The sequence below is a fragment of the Entelurus aequoreus genome, linkage group LG03 (genome assembly GCF_033978785.1).
Source record: "Entelurus aequoreus isolate RoL-2023_Sb linkage group LG03, RoL_Eaeq_v1.1, whole genome shotgun sequence".
NCBI classification, from domain to species: domain Eukaryota; kingdom Metazoa; phylum Chordata; class Actinopteri; order Syngnathiformes; family Syngnathidae; genus Entelurus; species Entelurus aequoreus.
The window spans coordinates 24,993,132-25,006,803 of record NC_084733.1 but is presented as its reverse complement, the minus strand read 5'-3'; the positions used below and the strand labels follow the sequence as shown (position 1 = coordinate 25,006,803).

General features: G+C 36.0%; 1 protein-coding gene across 2 annotated transcripts in view; it reads left to right on the top strand.

Moving 5' to 3' along the window:
• LOC133645615 (5-hydroxytryptamine receptor 1D) overlaps window positions 1-13,672 on the top strand; it is a 55,866-nt gene that overhangs the window by 30,244 nt on the left and 11,950 nt on the right. Inside the window, exon 1 of one of the 2 annotated variants that reach the window (XM_062040461.1) lies at window positions 6,414-6,477. The exons of the other annotated variant lie outside the window; for it this stretch is intronic. The gene's annotated coding sequence lies outside the window, so the exon portion shown is untranslated. Of the gene's footprint in view, window positions 1-6,413; window positions 6,478-13,672 lie in introns of those variants that run through there. 2 annotated transcript variants of the gene reach the window in all.

Below are 13,672 nucleotides of genomic sequence, written 5' to 3'. Positions count from 1 at the left end.
AAAAGGGATGGATGGAAGTCAACATTTTTCAAAACAGTTTACCGCAGGAGTCCCCAAACATTTTGACTCGGGGGCCGCATTGGGTTAAATCAATTTGAAAATGGATTAGAAAGTTTAGATTAAAAAAAATGTAATACAAAAATTTAAATTAAAAAAATATTTTTTTTTTTAAACTTGGGACTTCCCGCGGGCCGGATTTTGGACGTTGGCGGGCCATAGTTTGGGGACCCCTGGTTTACAGGTTACAAAAGGCCCTGCTGACATGTGTGTGCAGCAAGTAAGCTTGGAGATGGCCTAAAAAACGTCTTTTAAAATAATCTGTTTTTACATTTTTTTAATTCATTCTTAATCGTAATAATCCAATGTGAATTGAAATTTAAAGCAGCGAAAATTATTTTGCAGCGTAAATACTGGTTCTGGACATTGCTGGGATGACAATAATAATTTTGGCAAGTAGCTCGGAATCATTCATTTTAAATCAAATATGTTAATAGCTAGAGCATTTTAAAAAAGTGTTTACGGCTTCTAAATATGTTTTTCAACATTATGAGAGCTCTCTCCACATGCAATAAAACAATTTAGTCACCTTTTCACACTTTTATATATATATATATATATATATATATATATATATATATATATATATATATATATATATATATATATATATATATATATATATATATATATATATATATATATATATATATATATATATATATATATATATATATATATATATATATATATATATATATATATATATATATATATATATATATATATATATATATATATAAAATTGTATTTTTATTTTTTTTTCATGATCAGAATATTTGTTTTCAAAATAAAAATTCAGCGCTTTATCTTATTTATTGAATTTTCCACACTGGTAGCAATATGTATTTTGATACTTTTCAAAGTAAAGGGGATCGCAAAAAAATATTTTTGAAATGTATTTGCTTTATTTTAACGGAAAATCTTATGATACATTAAACATATGTTTCTTGTTGCACTTAAATTACAACATTAGAAGGTTGAAATTTAAAATTAAAAGGCATTAATCTCATTGGGCTTTTTTCTATTGCACTTAAAGGACAATTTACAATCATACGTATTACGATAAAATAATAATAAAATGAAAAGATTTATTGAAATTGTGTTCAATGCTTCATGATTTATGGTTGCCACTCTTGGTCTGTGCTTTAAGACAAACACAATCATTAGTAACTACTAAAAAGTACACAGCTAAGACATGGAGCCGATAATTTGTTACAAAATTTAGTCAATTCCCTTGCTTAATTTACACTAAGTGGGTGATTTTGTCTATGTACTGTCCGCACCAGGGGCGTCACTACCTTTTAAGGACAGGGGGGGCTTCGCCCCCAGGAGATGCACAGGCTGCGAGCGAACGTAGCGCACAAGCACAAAACTTCACAAACGGCTAACAAAGACTTAGAAATTAATCATTGTTATTATTATTATCTCTGTCGGTTTATTTTCAATGTGTATTCAGTACAACAACAAACCTGGGTTTGCACAGTGACATTTTGTTTACAGCATCAACAAGAAACAATAACTTGCATGTTCCTTCAAGATACACTGAAACACAATGAAAGTCATGGCATTAGCCTCTGCTATTAATTCACAACATAGAGGCTAATGCCACCACTTTTGCTCACAATACAATAATTGTTTGTTCCCAAATATTTTGAAGTTGCACAGATTACATTTTGGGCACATATGTGACTAAAATGGTTGTAAATTCAAGCCCTGGAAATATTACTTAATTACTTGAATTAAAGTAATATCTGGATCGGGATAATTTGGCTTGTATATAATATATAATATATTTATATATATATTATGGCAAGGCGTTAAGGAAATTAAATATATATGGAAGTCTGAATAGAAATGAGGAACTTTTATATATACTGTAAATAAGAAAGACTTAGAGTCCGTCTGCTGATCTGAAAAAGAGCCAAAGCTGTCAAAAAGCTGAGGGACCATCTTCAAAGTGCAATGCTGAAACAAATAATGCAAACAATAAAATGTAACTTCCAGGGCTTGAGATTAATGTAGTCCCGTCGTCCCGGGGACGGTAAAAAAAATGCACAGGACAAAATGAAATGCTCCCCGGGACGATGGCTTTTAACCATTTTTTTTCTTTTTCTTTTTATGTATTTATTCATTTTACATTTTATATTAAATGTCTTGGTTTTTCCACCCTCTGAAAATCCTATGAAATGTTTAACAAGCCATCCTATAATAATACAACAGCTATTAATGTAACAATACAATAAAACAAATATATTTAATGATGTTTTTTTCATTATTTTAACAATAGGCTAATGTATATTACTTTATATAGATTCTACAAGAAACACAAAACTTAAAAACTAAATTATTTACAATTGCAGACACAAGGTTCTTGTTCTGCAGTGCTGTGTGCTAATGTGCTTTGTACATCTGCAGGACCGCAAGCAAGGTCACAGAGAAAATGTGAACTGGATTTTGAGTGATGCGGGCATTTTCTATATGAACAAGTCCAAGGACCGCAAGCGAGGTCGCAGAGAAAATGCGGACTGGATTTTGAGTGATGTGGGCATTTTCTATATGAACAAGTGGAATGGATTGGACACACTAAAGGGGCTCTCTACCTTACGCTATGAAGTGAGGGGAAACTGAGTGAATAATGACAGGTTATATGATTATTTATTGAAACTCATATTCGGGCCACTTTATGATGAATATGTCGGCATGTATTTGTAAAAAAAAAAAAAAAAAAAGTTTTTTGTTTTTGTTTTTTTTTAACACCAAATTATTTAGGGGGGCTTTAGAACATTTTAGGGGGGCTTGAGCCCCCCTAAAATAGGCCTAACAACGCCAATGGTCCGCACGTTTATGTCTCTATATGGGCACAGCAGGGGAGCTAGTAAACTATCTCCTTACCTGATGATACTTGTCATTTCAATGTTTACCTAAGTTCAAAGTATTGCTACCATTGGCAAGGCATGTTTTGAAGCACCGCTTGCAGTCAAGACCGTTGCTATGAACTCTGGGCCCCCTGAAAGAGTATTGGTGTGGGCATCTCTACCCCATTAACTGCCACCTTCAATATTCTTGTTTTTCAGTGTTCTTGACAGTGCATGGTGTAATACACCAAATGTGTTTTCTTTTTTACGATTTCCTACTTATAACAAGTCAATGGTAGGGGTGTAACGGTATTGTAGATACCGTGGTATTTCAGTATCTTGGTGTAGTATTTTTTTTCCAGCACTTTAGTATTGGCCGGGTCTGAAAATATACTACATATCCCAGTATCCTCTGCGCCAAGTTGGGGGTGTGGAACGCCCGTAAGCAGGAAGTTAAGTGTGTTCCTAGTCGATGAGAGGAATTGTTTCTTTTGGACATTTCCTGAAAAATGTCATCAAAATCTACCCATAAATATTTGAGTTGTGTTTTGCTAACAAAGAGACAAACAAACCTTGGCGAAAACATAAACTCTTTGGTGGCGGTAAGAAAATCTGCCTTCTGCAAAGCAATAGTTTCATCTCCAGCGTTTCCAAGGTGACCGCACAGAGGTGATCACCAAAAACAATGTTCAATGCAGGAAATACGAGGAAACTGAAAGACTACTAGAGTAAAAATGCATTTCTTTCAATATGCATCACAACAAAAATGAAATATATTAAAAAAATGGATAGATGTTGATAGTCCAACTCATACTGATTGGCATACACAAGCTATGGACATGATATCAGTTGAAAAAACTGCATTTAGTTGAGATAATAATGAGTTATATATTGGAATATGAGATCCATTATTTAAATTTGTTTTAACTATTAAATGAACCTACAATATGACTTATTTTTTGTTTGTGGAAAATATTGGATACAATGTGTTGTCAAGCTTATGAGATGTGTTGCAAGTGTAAGCCACTCTGACACTATGGTTCATTTTTTAAATGTTTTTATTACTTTTTTTTATAAATGGCTGTGATGATAATGTAAGTAAGGGATTTCTAATCACTGCTTTGTTGGAATTCCTATTAATATTGATGCTTTTGTTGATGTTATTAATTTTTGTTTGACTTTTTGATTGTTTTGTGTCATGTTTGTGTGTCCTCTCAATTGCTCTGTTGATTGCTATTCTGAATGTTGCTGGGCCGGGTTTGGTTTTGGAATTGGAATTGTATTATTATGGTAATATTGTGTATTACTTTGTTTGACTGATTAATAAAAAAAAATGATAATAAAAAAAAAGACTACTTAATAAATCCCCAATCCATCTATTTATGTTTCCACCGTTTGTCTCTCTCGATGTCGTGGGGGTTCTGGAGCATGTCCAGCTGCACTCGGGCAAAAGGACCAGTCGCATCCTCATAAACTGTCATCCAGCAAAGATATTTGTAAACTGCCAAGCCAAACATCATTACATTATTAAAAGTACAATTTTTAATACATTTTTCATTTTTGTCCACTGTGAAGGACACTACTTCTCAGAAAATAAAAGTTGAAAAACACTAACGTGAACATTATTGTTTTACACTGGATGTTTACATTTTCACTTTACAGACACGCAACTGTAAGTTTTTTTAAATATATTTGCTTGAAACAGTGTATGTTCCTGCACAATTATTTGCACTTAAAAATACTTGTTTGTAGTAAAAAATATGATTAGAACATGTTAGCATTATGTTTGTCTTCAATTACAGTAAGTGTGTTCATTATAAACATGCCTGCCACTTCATAACATGTTTTAGCCTTTTCTTTGGACAATAATATCATACCGTTGCCTTAATAACGTGATAATAGCCTACCGTGACATTTGATACTGTTGCATCCCTAATTATTACTTGTCTTATAATTCTCATTTCACTTATTTGCAAAATATTAATAAACTGTTAAATTGCAAATACATGTTCAATTAACCACTCAACCAATAGGTTTAGTGGGTAGGGTTTTTTATTGTATTTAAAAACCAAGCACTGATATGCAAAAAAAAAAAAAAAAAAAAAAAAAAAAAAGAACAAGTGTCCTGGCAAGAAATAGAACACAAGTAAAAGTGTAGCATTTTGTGACGATCTGTCACATTCACGTTGGGTTGTGTTTCCTGGGTTTCGTGTTTATTTCCTGTCAGTGCTCTTATTTTGGTTCCATTTACTGCTTGTCTCCCTGAGCGCTGTTTCCCCTCACCCGCTGCTGATTGGCAGCCCGGCCACACTCGGTGTCAATCAGCTGGCTGCTATTTATGCCTGCCCCGCCCTCCAGTCCGGGCTTGAGGATTGTTTGCTGTACCCGGTTATCCTGGTATCCTGTCCTCTGTTTCCTGGTTCCTGTTATCCTGTCTCCGGTTAACAATTCACGACACATTCAACTCAAATGTGAAGTGAAGTAAATTATATTTTATATAGCGCTTTTCTCTAGTGACTCAAAGCGCTTTTACATTTTTAAACCCAATATCTAAGTTACATTTAAACCAGTGTGGGTGGCACTGGGAGCATGTGGGTAAAGTGTCTTGCCTAAGGACACAACGGAAATGACTAGGATGGCGGAAGCAGGGATCGAACCTGGAACCCTCAAGTTGCTGGCACGGTCACTCTACCAACCGAGCTATACCTATATATAGGTATAAAACAAAGAGCACATTGAGTACGTTAATGAAACAATTATCAAAAACAACAACACGGCTTATCTAATCTCAGTTAAAGTTTAGATTGAGTTATAAAAATGTAGCATATATTTTGTTATTATATAATTGAAATAACCAAGATGTTGAATAATGTCTTAGTCACTGCCAGTGGTGCAGCTGTTCACTAATAAACTAAAAGAGCCTAGCAGTGCCTACATCACTCACTCACCATCAAAGGCATCATTGGACTGCTGAGAGTGAATGTTTGCTGTGGGGTGAAACTCAGATGAAGCAGCCACTGCTGATTCTGGTGCAGTAGAGCATAAAGGTTTATTGTACCATTATAAATTGTAAACAGTAAATGTGATGTTTCATGGAAAAACTGATGCTCAACTAAACTATTCTTGGACAAAATCCAAATGGGCTTTTTAGCACCTTAGCTCTAGGTCAGGGGTCGGCAACCCGCGGCTCTAGAGCCGCATGCGGCTCTTTAGCGCCGCCCTAGTGGCTCTCTGAAGCTTTTTCAAAAATGTATGAAAAATGGAAAAAGATGAGGGGAAAAAAAAAATATTTTTTGTTTTAATATGGTTACTGTAGGAGGACAAACATGACACAAACCTCCCTAATTGTTATAAAGCACACTGTTTGTATTAAACATGCTTCACTGATTCGAGTATTTGGCGAGCGCCGTTTTGTCCTACTAATTTTGGCGGTCCTTGAACTCACCTTAGTTTGTTTACAATGTATAACTTTCTCCGACTTTCTAGGACGTGTTTTATGCCACTTCTTTTTCTGTCTCATTTTGTCCGCCAAACTTTTAACGTTGTGCGTGAATACACAAAGGTGAGTTTTGTTGATGTTATTGACTTGTGTGGAGTGATAATCAGACATATTTGGTCACTGCATGACTGCAAGCTAATCGATGCTAACATGCTATTTAGGCTAGCTGTATGTACATATTGCATCATTATGCCTCATTTGTAGCTATATTTGAGCTCATTTAGTTTCCTTTAAGTCATCTTAATTCAATGTATATCTCATGACACACTATCTGTTTGTATTATGGCTTCTAATTTGTTGCGGCTCCAGACAGATTTGTTTTTGTATTTTTGGTCCAATGTGGCTCTTTCAACATTTTGGGTTGCCGACCCCTGCTCTAGGTGGATAGCCTCACTTTTTAAGACAACACATATTTTTAAACCATTCACAAGTCAGTATAAACTGTCCAAAGCACTAAATAGTCGTTTTTTACTTTGTTGTTGCCAGCTATTATGGTGTCTTGTATTTTATACTGCTATGAAAACAAATAACAACCCATCTTTGGACAGCTAACATTTTTGTATTTAGGCTACTCAGTGTCCCACTAATAACATTTTACAGGACCCCATTGAACACATAATGATAACGTAAATGATGCTCATAATTAGCAATTGTGAGCATCGATCTGACAAAGGTCATTATCAAGTTACTCAATAGTTATTCATAATAACATTAATATGTACACGGTATATATCATTATTAATTACTGAGTAGAAGTTGAATGTGTCATAACACAGAAGACTTGTCTGACTGTTTTTGTGCCCGTGAACGCATCGCTGACTGAGATGATTGTATGGGACTTTTGAAGCAAATGAAAGAGAGCAGTGGTGTGAGTACAACATATAGTGTGTTTGTTTTGGTGTGATTACGGCATAAATTGACCCTTTTTTTTCTACATAGTCATTCTGTCGCTGATGTTGTTTTGGTGTGGTTACGGCCGACATTATTCAGTTTTGCTCATTAAAATGATTGTAGATGCAGACCACCTCCTCCTCCTCCTCGGCTGACGTCGTCATTGTTTTATCTCTTGTCACCGCTTGTTGAAAATGGTACAGAATAATTTGTTATGTGTTCATTTTGTTTAGAGTTTAAGTGGGATTTGGATTTTGTGCGCTGCATAGATTTCCCATGTGCGAAGGTCAAGGGAGCAGCGCGCAATTGCGCAGGCACACATCTTTGATGAAACATTGGTGTGGACGAGGGTTGTACGGTATACCGGTATCAGTATAGTACCGCGATACTAATGAATCATATTCGGTACTATACCGCCTCTAAAAAGTACCGGTCCACCACACCCCTGCCCCACCGTCGTCGTCACGTCGTGTCATTGTTGGTTTTACGAGCAGAGGAGCATGTTCGGCAGCGCACAATCACAGAGTACTTACAAGCAGACACAGTGTGTAGACAGAAAAGGGAGAACGAACGCATTTTGGCTTAAAAACTAAAGATAAAGGTGAAGTTATAACACTGAAACGCCCTCAGGAAGAGGTGCTTTAAGACATGGCTAGCTAGTTAGCGGCTGAGTCCACCCGCAGTCGGCAGTGTTTTAGCTACTTCTAAATCACTAATCCTCATCTCCATGGCGACAAATAAAGTAAGTTTCTCACAAGTATCATCCCTGCAGGACGAGGAATAGCTAAGCATGCTTCACTACACACCGTAGCTCACCGGCGTCACAATGTAAACGAACGCCATTGGTGGATCTACACCTAACATCCACTGTATTGATACCAAGTACAGGAGCGTATCGAGTCGATACTACTATGGTTACGTCGATATTTGTTGGCATTACAACTAGAGATGTCCGATAATATCGGACTGCCGATATTATCGGCTGATAAATGCTTCAAAATGTAATATCGGAAATGATGGGTATCGGTTTTGAAATTATCAGTATCGGTTTCAAAAAGTTAAATGTATGACTTTTTAAAACTCCGCTGTGTACTCGGACCTAGGGAGAAGTACAGAGCGCCAATAAACCTTAAAGGCACTGCCTTTGCGTGCCGGCCCAGTCACATAATATCTACGGCTTTTCACACACATAAGTGAATGCAAGGCATACTTGGTCAACAGCCATACAGGTCACACTGAGGGTAGCCGTATAAACAACTTTAACACTGTTACAAATATGCGCCACACTGTCAACCCACACCAAACAAGAATGACAAACACATTTCGGGAGAACATCCGCACCGTAACACAACATAAACACAACAGAACAAATACTCAGAACCCCTTGCAGCACTAACTCTTACGGGATGCTACAATATACACCCCTACCTCCTCCATCTCAACATCCTCATGCTCTCTCAGGATGAGCATGTCCCAAATTCCAAGCTGCTGTTTTGAGGCATGTTAAAAAAAATAATGCACTTTCTGACTTCAATAATAAATATGGCAGTGCCATGTTGGCATTTTCTTTTTCCATAACTTGAGTTGATTTATTTTGGAAAACCTTGTTACATTGTTTAATGCATCCAGCGGGGCATCACAACAAAATTAGGCATAATAATGTGTTAATTCCACGACTGTATATATCGGTATCGGTTGATATCGGAATCGGTAATTAAGAGTTGGACAATATCGGAATTTCGGATATCGGCAAAAAAGCCATTATCGGACATCTCTAATTACAACATCAACTTTCGTTTTATTTAAATGTATATTATGTATATAAACTCAGGAAATATGTCCCTGGACACATGAGGACTTTGAATATGACCAATGTATGATCCTGTAACTACTTGGTATCAGATTGATACCCAAATTTGTGGTATCATCCAAAATTAATGTAAAGCACCCAATCAACAGAATAATAAGTGATTATTACATTTTAACAGAAGTGTAGATAGAACATGTTAGAAGAGAAAGTAAGCAGATATTAACAGTAAATGAACAAGTAGATTAATAATTCATTTTCTACCACTTGTTCTTAATAATTTTGACAAAATAATAAAATGATAAATGACACAATATGTTACTGCATATGTCAGCAGACTAATTAGGAGCCTTTGTTTGGTTACTTACTACTAAAAGACAAGTTGTCTTGTATGTTCACTATTTTATTTAAGGATAACATGTAATAAGAAACATATGTTTAATGTACTTTAATATTTGTTGCTAAAATAAAGTCAATAATGCAATTTTTTGTGGTCCCCTTTATTTAGAAAAGTATCAAAAAGTACTGAAAAGTATAGAAATAATTTTAGTTCCGGTATCGGGACAATACTAGTGTGGACCAAACCATTTTTTCAGAACGGGCCAAGGGTGGTAATGAAATAAAACATTTAGAATATTTTATGACATGTTTATGTCTTTGTTTTAATTCAGTTTCATTCGTATAAATATATATTAGTTTAGTGCAGGGGTCACCAACGCGGTGCCCGCGGGCACCAGGTCGCCCGTAAGGACCAGATGAGTCGCCCGCGGGCCTGTTCTAAAAAAAAAAAAAAAAAATATATATATATATATATTTTTTTATTTTATTTTATTTTTTAAATTACATCTATATAGAAAAAACACAAGATACACTTTCAATCAGTGCATCAACCCAAACAACCTCCCCCATGCACACTCATCCACACCCACTCACACAAAAGGAGTTATTTCTTTCTGCTACCAATATTCTGGTTCCCACAACATAGACAACACATCTGCAAGGGACACAGTCCCTGAAGCACACATGATTGTATAGGCTGCTGGTCCACTAACATTTTCATTAATTACTATTTTTTATGTAATTGTTTTTATATTGTTTTACTTTCTTTTTTATCCAAGAAAACGTTTTTTTATTTATTTATCTTATTTTATTTAATTTTTTAAAAAAGGGCCTTATCTTCAACAGACCAGGTTGTCAATGAAATTAGATTTGTTTAAAGGTTTTTTTAAACCAGGCCCAGTCCAGATAATGTCCAAGTCGGACTCAGCAACACACACCTTCATTCATGTACACAGAAAAAAATTAGGGAACACAACAGATTGCATATAATTTATAAACAAAATTACATTTTCAAAATAAGCATTTATGTACAGTCCAGATTATGTCCAGGTCACTCAAATTAGGAAACACAACAACAGATATCATGTAATCTATAAACATAATTATACTTTCAAAATAAGCCTTTGAGGACTTCTCATCTTTTTTTAAATGTTTTTTGGCATCATTATCGTTTTCAACCATGTAACTTTCTAAAGTTAGAAAATACTGAATAAATGTTTTAAAGAAAGTAATACTAAGTGAATATCTGTTTTTGGCCTTAAAAATAAACATTTTACAGAGTACTATAATTAAATTGACTAAATCCTGATAGTCAATGAACTCTCCTAAAATAACAGAAACCACATTAAGCTTCATAAACAAACCAATCCTTAAACACATTTTTTCAACTTCCACCCAAAACAAAGACACAATATGACAATACCAAAACAAATGCAGGGTGGATTCAGGCTCCTGACAACAAAATCGGCAATCATCTGACTCTGTCATATTCCATAATTTGAACATTTTGCCTGTGGGTAAGAAGTTATAAATCATTTTAATTTGAAAATAACGTTTTGCACATCGATCGGGCAGCACGGTGGCAGAGGGGTTAGTGCGTCTGCCTCACAATACGAAGATCCTGAGTAGTCGTGAGTTCAATCCCGGCCTCGGGATCTTTCTGTGTGGAGTTTGCATGTTCTCCCCGTGACTGCGTGGGTTCCCTCCGGGTACTCCGGCTTCCTCCCACCTCCAAAGACATGCACCTGGGGATAGGTTGATTGGCAACACTAAATTGGCCCTAGTGTGTGAAAGTGAGTGTGAATGTTGTCTGTCTATCTGTGTTGGCCCTGCGATGAGGTGGCGACTTGTCCAGGGTGTACCCCGCCTTCCGCCCGATTGTAGCTGAGATAGGTTTCAGCGCCCCCCGCGACCCCAAAATTTCTTTATCAAATAAAAATTATATATTTTTCTATTTATTTTAGTTCCTTTTTACCAACTAGAATTTCTTATTAGAGGTTTACAAACTAATAATTTAGTAGTTCCATAATTAATTATTTGTTTCCATCTTTTCCCAATTACTCCAGTTAGTTGATAAAATGAAAAGCTTGAGCAAGCATCACCATACATAGCTCTAAATTCATCATACTTCATAATTTTACCATTCTCATTGATAATATCATTGACAAAAATGATTCCTCTTTCAAACATATTTTTCCAAAAGAAAGGCTTTCCATCTATTACAATATTAGAGTTCATCCATATTAACTGCTGCAAAATATCGTCTCTTTTTTCTGGCACATAAAATTGAAAACACCACTATGAGTGGATTGTTTCCTTTATGAACCCCGCCATGTTTCCCAGCAGACTCTCTGGGAGGGGATCACTTGTAAAAAAGGATACAATTTCTTTAGATACAGTACATGTTTTTTGTCCAACAGGACATTTGTGTACCACTCAATGTTTAAATACATCTTTGGAACAATTGATGCTTTTAAAGAAAGACACATAGCTTCAAGGTTGAGAAGTTTCAGGCCCCCATATTCATACTCTTTGTACAAAACCTTTCAAACACAGAACACGCCTCACTGATGCACATCTGCAAGACTCACTCAGAGTTGCAGTGTCAAGTTACACACCAGAGTACAACACACTAGTTAACAGCATGCAATGCCAGGCTTCCCACTAACTGACAAAGAAACAGATAACAGATTTGGTGTCCAGTTCAAAGTGTGACATGATTTAAAAATTGGAGAGTTTACTTTTGTATTTTACATGAGTTATTATTTGTACAAACATGGTGCAAAGTAATTCATGATTTGTTAAAAAATGTTAGTGGCTAGCTAGTTAAAATGGGATATTGTGATTTCACAAGACTGTCTTAGAAGTGATCATTTGAAAATGTTCAATTTGAAAAATGTGCACTTAGAGAAAATATAAAAATAGAGTGTTGCATATTGATATTTATCTGTTTCTATATATATTTATTGTGAGAAATCATTAAGATGATCAGTGTTTCCACAAAGATAAATATCATTAATTATTCATAATAACAGAGTTAAAGGTAAATTGAGCAAATTGGCTACTTCTGGCAATTTATTTAAGTGTGTATCTAACTGGTAGCCCTTCGCATTAATCAGTACCCAAGAAGTAGCCCTTGGTTTCAAAAAGGTTGGTGACCCCTGGTTTAGTGTATGCATAAATCATTTTGTCATAGAGGCTACTGGGTGCTATGTGTGGGCCCTAGCGAGCTGTGGGCCCTCAGAATTGCCATCACCTTTGCCATCACTGCTTTCAGTGTTTATAGCTTCACCTTTATCATTTGTTAATGCGCTTTGTGTACCCGCGGTAATAATCTGTGTGCGTGTTGACAAACTCAACATGCACCTCGGCATATATTACCAGCAATTTATGCAGATGAAAATAAATACTGGCATTTTTTAAAGGCAGTATCGTACCATTTTTTAATTCATTAGTACCGCGGTACTTTCTCAGCACCGGTATGCCATACAACCCTAGTCCCATGTTTGGGTTGGCACCAACTACACATTAGAGCCTTCTAAGTGTGGAAAAAAATAACAATAAAAGAGGGAGAAAAAAAAAGTCTTTTTTCTTGCACTGGCATTTGCATGTGTGCGTAGGAGGACGGTTGGAGGGTGGTGCAGATGGTGCGTGCATGTGCACACCCACGCACCCCGAGAAGAACACCTACTCTCAGTGCTCCCGGGCACCTGCAAACATCACGGGTACCAAAAGTCCCCCCCCCCCGGCTCATTAAAAAAATAATAATAATTCATGCCCTTCTAAATGAAATATTGATTACAAGCATTGTTTTGCATTGTAGGCTTGTCGGGATGAAAATATGCTAACCGCCAATTGTTTGTTTAACCTTTAGGCTACACACACACACACACACACGCACGTATGACGTTATCTTAAGGCTTCATCTATATTTCATATTTTCATTCTCGCACACATTTATTATTTAGCTTTTCTGGACAAAACACCATAATTAATGTTATTTTGTGTCGCGACACTTGCCCCAAATGAAGTGTTAAAGGTGGACATCTGGTGTCTCCGGCTCGTAAAGCCACGCTCCGACGCTCGGCTTGCGCGTAAAAAACAAAGAACAAACAAAAAAACAAAAAACAAAAATGGTGACTTTGCATAACCTTTATTCCTGCAGCTACTTGGCAGTGTTTCACGTGCACTTCCAATGCTTCGCCCAGTAGGGATTTGGCA